We start from the raw sequence: 11,615 nt of genomic DNA, 5'->3' as shown, positions 1-11,615 counted from the left end.
AATCAAATAATCAAATAATCACACAATCTAAAAATATTTCATTATAAAAATTAATTAAATCAAATTGATGGCAACCAATTAAGCAAAGTTCTGTGCAGGTTGCCAGAGGAGGGAGTCAGGCTGCGCCCTGATCAAAGGCCTGGCGGAACAACTCTGTCTTGCAGGCCCTGCGGAAAGATGTCAAGTCCCGCAGGGCCCTAGTCTCTTGTGACAGAGCATTCCACCAGATTGGAGCTGCAGCCGAGAAGGCCCTGGCTCTAGTTGAGGCCAGCCTAACCTCTCTGAGGCCTGGGACCTTGAGGATGTTATTATTTGCAGACCGTAGGTTTCTCTGTGGGGCATACCAGGAGAGGCGGTCCCGTAGGTACGAGGGTCCTAGGCCGTATAGGGCTTTAAAGGTTAAAACCAGCACCTTAAACCTGATCCTGTACTCCACCGGGAGCCAGTGCAGCTGGTATAGTACCGGATGAATGTGATCTCGCATTTTCTTCAAGCGGTGGCTGCTTTTCTGTCCAGTGAATGGAATTCGGCTTGTTGAGAGAGCATTGAACCAGAAAAAGTGAGCAGTGAGTGATCAGAAATGAAGAGTCGGCAAAAGCCTGATGAAATAAATTTCTTTTCAGCAGGTATTTAAAGCCCACCACAGTTGACAGTTCCCAAATTGCACAGGTGCTGTAGAGGATGGAGGCAAGTCAATGGAATGATGGGGTTTGGGGTTTGGCATGTCCTCCAGTGCATTTGAACAATTATATATTTTAATTATTATTTTAATTTTTTATTTATACTTTTCAGGTTTATACAGGTCACTGGTTTTACAATCATTTTGACATTTCAAAACTTGACTTCCTTTCCCCTTCTTTCTGTGGTTCCTTACATTTATTTTTAATATCTTCTGCATATCCAAATTAACCTAATATGCTCATTTATTCATCTGCTTTAAACATATACTCTTATGAAACTGCAGGCTATTACAATAATCCTGCCAATGTTATTATCTGTTTACAATTTACCTGTTAATAGCCAATAAACCATTTCCATTCTTTTATAAAAAGTTTGTGATCTTGATTTCTTATTCTTCTGGTAAGTTTCGCCATTTCTGCATATTCCATAAGTTTTCGTATCCATCCTTCCTTTGCTGGGACTTCTGCTTCTTTCCATTTTGGGGCAAGTAACATTCTTGCTGCTGTAGTCACGTACATGAATAAATTTATATACAGTTTGGGTAGTTCTGTCCCTATAATTCCCAAATAATGCCCCTATAATGCCCTGTGTTATTATTCATCATTCACATTGTTATCAGCAACAGAATGAGATCATAAAGGCCAATCTCTCTCCTTCAGGTGGACAACATCAGCACGAGGACACAAAGACCAGTCTCTCTCCTTCATTGGCCACTATCAACATGAGGTCACAATGGCCAGTCTCTCTCTCTCTCCTTCAGGGAGGCAGCATCCTCATGAGGTCACAATGGCCAGGAGAGGGTCGGAAAAAACCAGATCACAGCAGGCTGGGTGTGCAGATGGTAGATGCAGGTGTTGCCTGGCACCCCAAATTCAATGGTGAGCCTTCAAAGTGCAATAGCCATCTCTTTCCTTCATTGGCCACTATCAACATGAGGTCACAAAGGCCAGTCTCTCTCTCTCTCCTTCAGAGAGGCAGCACAATTTCTACACAGTTTAGGTACTTCTGTCCCTGTAATTCCCCTTTGGGAGAGCTTTTGGGGCTTTTTGTTGCTTTTTTACAAACGTTATTTTAAACATTCTTTTTCATTTCATTATATATCATTTCCCATCTGAACAATCATAGCCTTGGAGTTGGCATAGTAAATCTCTTCACTTTGCGGTCAGTGTCCTGGTTGCAGCAAAATGGATGCAGGAATTGCTTCACCACCCAATTCTCCCCACTGCGACGACCCTAGCAAGGTAGGATTTCTCTGTAAGTCATTTTTTAATTCATTCTTTATTTTGCATGCAAGGGCCTAATGTGGCAGAGCTCACTTTTCCCATTCTTAATTGGCTCTTCAGAATCAGACCCCCCAGCACTGTAACCCAGGGCTGGGGAAACTTTTCTACATTCTCTTCTGAGACCAAATGCCCGTGAAGGGCAAGATCAGAGACAAATGTGGGCAGAGCAATAAATGTGAAATTTACCCTAGCGTAGTAGGCTACTTGTTATGCATCTCCTCAAACACACCCTCTATCTCCCATCCAGACAAGTGAGAAGCATTGTTAGAGGTCAACAACACATTGGAGCTAGGTATATTCTGGGATCAAATCAGAAGCGGGATGGCTTTCATAATTCCAGGACTGTCCCTGGAAAATTGGGTTTGCATTTGGACCCTGCGTGTGAAACTCCCATCCCTGCTATAATTCATCATCCTTAATTTCAGACTGTTTGGCTTACATGTCGACCGTCCTGGAGCCATGCAAACAAATTATCTGCTCCATCTTTAGTCAAAGTGGCCAAATTCAATTTAGCAAAGATGAAGGGGTCACTCTCAGTGGACAACAATTCATATTTCTGAGAGTTAGCCAAAGGAAATAAATAAAGTTCAACTTTAGCTATCTGAAAGGCCTCGGAGACATGCAAAACATTTGACTAATCAGAAGCTAGGAATGCTGTTTATGGAGGGTTGCAGTGACACAAAGCTACCAAGGTAATATGACAGAGTCTCTCTCTTCCTCTGTCCACAGCAAAGGGTGTTGTACTCTATTCCTCGGGTGAATTCCCCATGTCCACCTAGATTGGGGTGGGGCAGACATCCAATTGCCTGGCATTTTTATGTGACCTTACTTGATTCCCGCTTCCTGAAACAATATTTTAATCGAAATGTAGCAATGCTACAAAATTCGCTCTTCTCCGATTTTTGCAATGCGCTTCTCTCTCTCTCTCTCCCCCTCTCTCTCTTAATAATCTTTATTAATTTAAATTACACACGTATGCAAAGAATTTACAATCTCATACTCCAAAAGGAAAACTAAAGAAAAAACAATTAAGAAAAAAGAAAAGAAGAAAATACAGGAAAAAGAAAGAAGAAAAAGCAGATTTATGCACATAAAAAACTTAATCTTCCTAATTAATACTTAAATAAAAAAGACTTCTGACAAAATGAGTCTTCCCTTCTCAACAAAACAATGTGTGCAAAAATGTATATATTTGGGGGGAAGTGTGCAAATAAATGCATGTTTGACAGAAAAATAGCACACACAAATGCATTATATTGAGCAAGAGTAGGCAACCTAAGGCCCATGGGCCACAAGCGGCCCACGGGGGCCATTTAACCGGCCCACGAGGCGCCCCCAAACCGAGCCACCTGCTCGGTGAGTCCTCACGCACTGCGCTAAACTGGTGCAGTGCGGGAACTCGCTTCCGCGGAGCCGGAAATCATGTCTGCGCATGCGCAGATGCCAAAAAACATGTCTGCGCAGATGCAGACGCCAGAAATTACATCTGCGCAGTCGCAGATGCAGGAAATCGCGGGCGCGCGCACTCAGACGCACACACAATCCGCCCCACGGAGCGATCTCCGCTGCAGTGAACTGGCCCAGGCGAGGTAAACCTTGCCGACCCCTGCTATTGAGAGATACTGCTTGCAGAAATGTGTATATCAGAAGAAATGCAAATGCATAATAAAATGCTGGCAAATTGTTGTATTGGCATTATTGTTATTATTAAAAAAGAAAAGCAATACAGAAATGTGGAGAACTGAACTTAAGACTGGAAAAAATGAGAAATTGAGATAAATTATTTATTATTATTATTATTATTATTATTATTATTATTATTATTAATTGAATTTATATACCGCCCCATACCCAGAGGTCTCAGGGCAGTTCACAGAACAAAATCAAAATATAAAACCACAAAATATATAATCAAAATGAAAACAACAACCCTATAACTCACCCCCCGCAAAACATTTTAAAAGGGCATAGGATGTTTCATCAATCCCTACAACCAGGCAGTGGTGCCAAATCTGTGACGATTGCTGTGAGGGAGACAAAAACTGAGGCGTACGTGGGTTCCCACGAGGCAAGACACAGTGATTACAGCAAGAACCTTTATTGAATTAACAGAACTGGACAACAGGGGCAAAGCAACTGCTTATATAAATTTCTGAAGGCCTGGGCCACTCCCACCCCCTACATGATTGGCTGTCTAAACTTCCAAGCTGCAAGTCATTACTCAGATTTTAAGAGCCAATGGCAGAGGCCCAAATCCTGAAATTGGATATCGGAACACAGGAGCTCAGAATCCTTGGTTCAGACTCAAGCTCAGGCAAACACAGACCACTGAATACTAACAAAAACCTTGAGACCAGCCAATTGATTTGGAGATGAAGTTCCTTCTTGAACTCAAATATGGCAACCAAAAAATTGCATAGCAAGGTCATTAGCAAAACAATAAACCACAAAAAACAAATAAACCACAAAAATGAGGATGGGAGGGTGGGAGACCAAAAAGCCGACTGCAGTGTCAGGTGAGGAGCTGAGGCCTCCCATGATTGACCAATTATTGCAGGTGGGTAAACCTGAATCTCCCCATGGCCAAAGGGAGGGAACATCTCCCATCGGCCATTGGGAGGGATCAAAATGGCCTGACACTGGTAGCGAGTTGTGTGGTGCCACAACTGCCACCCACAACTCTTCACACAATGAGTGTAACACAAAGCCAGATTCTCATGGTCCATTGTACAAGCAAGCTTCGTTCCAGTTTGTCCCACTGTTTCAGCCTTTCAGGGTTTCAGTCCATGTTGCGTCTGGAGAATGAATGTCGCCCCCGTGCGTTGCTCAATCTTTAACTGCTGATGTATACATTAAAATGCTTTTTTATGTATGTGACAACAGCCACATGGATGTTGAAAGCCCAGAGATGGAAAGAAGAGTCACTACCAGAAAGGAATGGCAAACTAAGCTGATGGACTACGCCAGGTGTAGGCAAACTGAGGCCCGGGGGCCGGATGCAGCCCAACTGCCTTCTCAATCTGGCCCGCAGACGGTCCAGGATTCAGTGTGTTTTTACATGAGGAGAATGTGTGCTTTTATTTGAAATGCATCTCTGGGTTATTTGTGGGGCATAGGAATTTGTTCATCCCCCCCCCCAAAAAAAATAGCCCGGCCCACCACATGGTCTGAGGGACGGTGGACCAACCCACGGCTGGAAAAGGTTGCTATCCCCTGGACTACACCAAAATGGCAAAACTGACCAGAAAGCTCAGGAACCAAGAAGACCAAAACTTTAAGAAAGAATGGGAAAAAATTATGATTTATTTAGGAGACCACTGTAAGCAGATGAAAACATTAGCAGGATTCTAATAACACTTGTAATGTAACAAACACTATGGGCAATATGGAAAGATATAAAATATAAATTATGAAATAATATGCTAGTTGAAAATATGAAATTATGAAATAATATGCTAGTTGAAAATGGTGACCATAGGACCCAGGGAGGGGGTGGTGGGAAGTCTCGAGATTCAGAGAAATCTCTATATATGGATATGTATTTGGTATTGTTACAACTTTACATTTGGAACATCAAATAAAAACGATTTCAAAAAACGAACCAACGCTGATGCAGCTGCTCAGCAGAGGGAAATCGACACGCAAGCAAAGCGGTACTCATAAATAACCTGCCATCTTTGAAAAATTAAACGGAAGCCTCCCAGTTGACCTTTGGCCTCTGGTCTTTCGTAAAGGTGGCTGGGCAGGATGGCCAATGGAGACAAATCCACAAGCGCAAAAATCAATGCCGCTACTTAAAAATCCTTATGAAATACATCGGGACAGAGAAGCAATGTATAATTAATTGATTAGCCCCAAGAGATAGTTCAACGGAGCCCAGCACACATGAGCAACATCAAATTTAATTGATGAAAGATGTAGCATGGAAAGTGTGTGTGGGACTTTTTACTGGGTGGGTTGGACACCCAGTAACACTCTGCCTTCTTGTTGATAACCATCCTACAAGGCAACTGTTAGATTTTCATTTTTTTAAAAAAATGAAATAAAAAAATGCTACTTATGTAGGCCAGCAATTTCCACTTTAGACCAGGCCAATGAGCAGCCAAAGAACAGAAATAAGAAGACTCCTATGGGATGCACTATTCCACAGCTGGAGCCAAGTGTGGAGAATGATTCATGGTTTTGAGCCTTGACTTCTCACTGGATTGGCTACGGAACAATTAACCATAAAACGAAATCATGCTTTTTCTTCCAGAACACGTTGAAGCAAAAGAACATCTTCAACAGCTTGCCCTCACAGCGTACCACACAACTTGTGCAATAAACAGTAACGCTGGTTTAAAAGGGCAAGTGCCGCACTGAGACAGGTTTATTTTTTATATAAATTTATTTATTTATTTAGTTTTTCAAATTAAAGTTTTACAATCCAACATACATCATAAGAACAAGAGTCCAAAGAATCTTCTGGACTTCCCCCCTCCCCTTTGTAGGTCCTATTGTTAGGCATTTCCTCCTGCATCTTTCATAATAATCGAAATCTTTTACATCTCCTTTATGTCCAAAATTCAACATTAAACTACAAGTGTTATTCCAATCCTACTAACAATTTTAGCTATTTGCAATGGTTTTAAAAATAGATTATAAATTTTCCCCATTCCTTATTAACATTTTCGTCTTCCTGATTTCTGATTCTTGCAGTCATTTTTGCCATTGCAGCATAATCCATCAATTTAATCTGCCATTCTTCTCTGGAAGGGACTTTATCTTCTTTCCATCTCTGGGCCAATAATATCTGCACACCCATGGCCGCATACATAAATAGTATTTTCTGCTCCCTTGGGATTTTGGCACCTAGAATTCCTAAAAGAAAGGCTTTGGGGGTTTTTTTTAAAGAAAAAGTTATTTTAAACATTTTTTTCACTTCATTATATATCATTTCCCAAAATTCTTTTACAGTTGTACCTTGGAAGCCGAATGCCTTGGCTCCCGAAAAAATTGGCTCCTGAACCATCGAAACCCAGAAGTGAGTGTTCCAGTTTTTGAACGATTTTCGGAAGCCAGATGTCTAGCTCGGAAGCCTCACTTTGGTTTTTGAACGGTTCCGGGAGTCGAACAGACTCCCAGAACGCATTCTGTTCAAAAACCAAGGTACCACTGTACTACCTTACATGTCCATCACATATGATAAAAGGTGCCTTCTTTTTCCTTACATTTCCATTATATATTTGTGCCTGTTTTATACATTTTTGTATAAAAGGTAAAGGTACCCCTGACAGTTAAGTCCAGTCGCAGACGACTCTGGGGTTGCGGCGCTCATCTCGCTTTACAGACTGAGGGAGCCCGCATTTGTCCACTTCCGCAGACAGTTTTTCCAGGTCATGTAACCAGCATGACAAAGCCACTTCTGGCAAAGCCAGAGAAACGCACGAAAATGCTATTTGCTTTCCCGCTGGAGTGGTACCTATTTATCTACTTGCACCCTGTCACGTGGCCTCGAACCACCAACCTTCTGATCGGCAAGTCCAAGCGACGCAGTGGTTTAAACCACAGCGCCACCTGTGTCCCTTATTTTTGCTAATTTACTGGGAGTTAAATATCAACGGTACATCATTTTCATATAGTTACACTGAGACAGGTTTAGAACTGCAAGATGAAAGGGTTTTTTTGTTTTTGTTTTTTGGGTGGTGGTGGTGGGGAATATCAGCAGAATAAATAGTTACAAGGTTTTATGCATGAAATTATGTTTGTGAAAATATGCTTCATTAAATGTTCCGAATGCTTAGCCCTTCGAAATGTCATAGTTGGGTAGCTGACAAAAGGAGGGCTTTGCTAGAAACAGGAGAGGCTCATCCTTAACTGGAAATGTGTTCTAGAACATTCTTAGGAGCACTGTGGGGAATGCAGGGGCTAGAATCTTAAACAGCAGCACTCCCACTGCAACATTTGGTTGCAGTTCCTGCTGAGCCCAGTTGCATGTCGAGGTCCCCCAAGCCACCCCCAAATAAATCACAATTCACACAGAATTTTTGTTTAGGTTTTTGGCATAATTTTGGCCACAACTTTATTAAAATACATAAATGCGAGTGGATGATAAGGAATGACAAACTGGAACGTGTCCAGAGGAGGGCAACCAAAATGGTCAAAGGCCTGGAAACGATGCCTTATGAGGAACGGCTAAGGGAGCTGGGCATGTTTAGCCTGGAGAAGAGGAGGTTAAGGGGTGATATGATAGCCATGTTCAAATATATAAAAGGATGTCACATAGAGGAGGGAGAAAGGTTGTTTTCTGCTGCTCCAGAGAAGCGGACACGGAGCAATGGATCCAAACTACAAGAAAGAAGATTCCACCTAAACATTAGGAAGAACTTCCTGACAGTAAGAGCTGTTCGACAGTGGAATTTGCTGCCAAGGAGTGTGGTGGAGTCTCCTTCTTTGGAGGTCTTTAAGCAGAGGCTTGACAACCATATGTCAGGAGTGCTCTGATGGTGTTTCCTGCTTGGCAGGGGGTTGGACTCGATGGCCCTTGTGGTCTCTTCCAACTCTATGATTCTATGATTCTATGAATTGGTTCCAACTGTCCCCCGCCCCGGGACAGAACTGACTTCCAGATTCCAGCAAAAGCCAGTAAGGGAAAACAATATTGGGGAGAGCATGGAGCCGGGCACCAGACCCTCATCCCCCCTGCATGCTCCCGGGGACTTGCACGGCCCTAAGCCCCATTCGGGGTATGGACGAAAGCATGGCGAGCCCCTAGATTCCTTTAATGGAATTCCCTTGCAGCAGCGGCATTGGAGGGGCAGGCACTGCCAATCCTTACCCCTCCACCAACCAATTTTTTAACCAATGCCTAACCGCAACTTACAAGTTGTGACGATTTGCTATGCAGTAGGCAAAAACCAAATGGCACCAGCCAATCAGCCAAATGGACAAAATTCCTACCAGGCCCCTGCCCCAAAAGCAGACGACCCCATGACAGGCATAGCAAGGTCAACGTAATAGCCCCAAATTAGGGAGGGTGGGTGTGTGTTCCAATGCATGCAGCAAAAGAACAGAGTCAGTGCTGCGTGGCCTGATTTTATAACCTTTGGTCCGTCCCAGTAATTGGCAACATCAAGATTTTCCCAGTAACCCAACAGCCCAATCACTGCAGATGGTCATCCAAACTATGCCGCCCAGCAACAGAGGGGGGGCATGTCAGACCCCACCGCAACACGTGCTCTCCATGAAGGAGAACACACTTTGTAATATATAGAATAATAATGAACATCTCAGGACTCCAGCCCCCTTCCCTTACTCTTGAAAGGCTTTCCAAGAATATCCATACGGTCAAGGTTTATGCTCTGTTTCCAAAATAAGGGATCATGTGCCTTTGTCTCAACATTCTAAAACAAATGTTTAAATCTAAATGGATTCTATTTGGGCACAGCTGGAGTTTATATGGATCAGCTTACGGAATCAGGTCCTGCGTTACTTGACACACTGCTACACTTCAGTCAATATTTAGTCGAACCTGATCCCAATTTACTACGAGAAAAAAATAAATCAGCCAGGAAGTTTAAGGAGAACATCCTTGTGTCTGAAAATTCAACCCATGCCTTCGCTCTCATAGGGTCAATGCAGGACTTTCCCATTATTATCATTATTAGCCTTTGAATGGTGGATTTGTAGTGCTTATGTGGCTTCCTTGGTTTACTGGGCAGTTAAAGCTAGGGGTGAGTCATTTAACGCACAGTTGATGCATTGCCAAAAGGACGTGGGAGGCGATTTGATGCTCTCAGGGCTGGCCCAAGACATTTTGGCACTTGAGGCTACTGCCTGAGGCAGTTGCCTGACCTTGCCTTATGGGTGAGCTGGCCTTGGATGCTATCCATTCTATTACATATTGTTCTGACGTATGTTCATATAGCTGTGGCCTATCGGACCAAATAAGCTGCGGGGAAAGTTACACAACGTCAATATGAGGCGTCAGATGGATTATTGCCATTCGTGTCCTACGATCCAGTATGACAGCAGCCATGCTCTGGAACGATTAAGATCAAGCAGGCACCTTCGCTGAACTGTTTTCTATGCCTGATGAAAACCTCTTTTGCTCCGGCAAGCCTACCCAGACATGTAATTTTATTATACTTGTTTTTAAGTTCTGTTGATTTTATCTATGGTCATGATCATTCTGTTATGTCTACTGGTTTTTTTTAAGAGTTTGCTCACTTTGTTGGTATGTTTTCGATAAACATTTTACACCGTTAACCTCGTAGGGTTTTTAATTTATTTATTTTACTAAGGAGTCTATACGTTTTGCTAAATAAATAAATCTTCATAATATGCATGCTCCAGAGGCTTCAGCTCGTGTCGGTCCTACTCTGTCCTTCTCGCCACACAGTGAACAAGGGCACTGCTAGGACCGGCAACAAACAAGACACAGACTCCACTAGAAATTGGTTCTAAACAGTGTTTTCTGTGTTTGGCATCCTGTTAAAGTGCTGAGCTGTGAGAGAAGTTGTCATATACAGTGGTACCTCAGGTTAAGAACTTAATTCATTCTGGAGGTCTCTTCTTAACCTGAAACTGTTCTTAACCTGAAGCACCACTTTAGCTAATGGGGCCTCCTGCTGCCGCGCCGCTGGAGCACGATTTCTGTTCTCATCCTGAAGCAAAGTTCTTAACCCAAGGTAATATTTCTGGGTTAGTGGAGTCTTTAACCTAAAGCGTATGTAACCTGAAGCATATGTAACCCGAGGTACCACTGTACTCTTATGCTAGCTAGTGATGGGTAAAGGTAAAGGACTTCTGGACAGTTAAGTCCAGTCAAAGGTGACTATGGGGTTGCGGTGCTCATCTCGCTTTCATGCCAAGGGAGCCGGCATTTGTCCACAGACAGCTTTCCAGGTCATGGGGCCAGCATGACTAAACCGCTTCTGGTGCAACTGGACACTGTCACGGAATCCAGAGTGCATGGAAATGCCGTTTACCTTCCCACCACAACGGTACCTATTTATCTACTTGCACTGGTGTGCTTTCAAACTGCTAGGTTGGCAGGAGCTGGGACAGAGCAACGGGAGCTCACCCTGTCATGGGGATTCCAACCGCCGACCTTCTGATCAGCAAGCCCAAGAGGCTCAGAGGTCTAGACCACAGTGGTACCCGCGTCCCTACTGATGATGGGTAGGGATGCAAGAAAGCACCAATATCTTTCTTAGAATCATAGAATGGGTTGGAAGGAACCCGATGATCATATAGTTTAAGCTCCCCACAATGCAGGAATCTCAACTTGAGCTTCCATGACAATGGCCATCCAACCTCTACTTTGTCGTATGCAGAGCCGTTTCCCTTCCACTGCAGCTCACTTTCCAACAAAGACTACAATATTTGTCTTGCTGCCCGCAGAGGCGAAATTTTAACATAAGTTGATTACGTTATCATAACGTGATTCCATACCGTTCATTTCATTGCAAAGGAAACAAGATGCAGATAGGGAGGGGAGCCATCATTTATGTATCGTTGGTGGACTGGAAACAACAGGGAATAACTATAGCAGGAGTCTAGGCTCAGCTAATACAGTGGTGCCCCGCAAGACGAATGCCTCGCAAGACGGAAAACCCGCTAGACGAAAGGGTTTTCCGTTTTGGAGGTGCTTTGCAAAACGAATTTCCT

General features: G+C 43.3%; 1 long non-coding RNA gene across 4 annotated transcripts; it reads left to right on the top strand.

Moving 5' to 3' along the window:
• The first annotated feature begins 984 nt into the window (after positions 1-984).
• Positions 985-9,929, top strand: LOC308473689. Of its 4 annotated transcripts, XR_013984201.1 has the most exons (5): positions 985-1,680; positions 1,807-1,922; positions 6,220-6,331; positions 6,921-6,987; positions 9,871-9,929. It is a non-coding gene; the product is annotated as an uncharacterized lncRNA (long non-coding RNA). The 4 variants fall into 4 exon arrangements; XR_013984200.1 differs by lacking the exon at positions 6,220-6,331; XR_013984202.1 differs by lacking the exon at positions 6,220-6,331 and having other exon boundaries at positions 1,807-1,935.
• Positions 9,930-11,615: the final 1,686 nt, after the last annotated feature.

The sequence above is a fragment of the Podarcis pityusensis genome (genome assembly GCF_964106645.2).
Source record: "Podarcis pityusensis genome assembly, chromosome: 3".
Taxonomy (NCBI): domain Eukaryota; kingdom Metazoa; phylum Chordata; class Lepidosauria; order Squamata; family Lacertidae; genus Podarcis; species Podarcis pityusensis.
The sequence above is the reverse complement of the archived record's forward strand: the minus strand, read 5'-3'. Positions and strand labels throughout refer to the sequence as shown.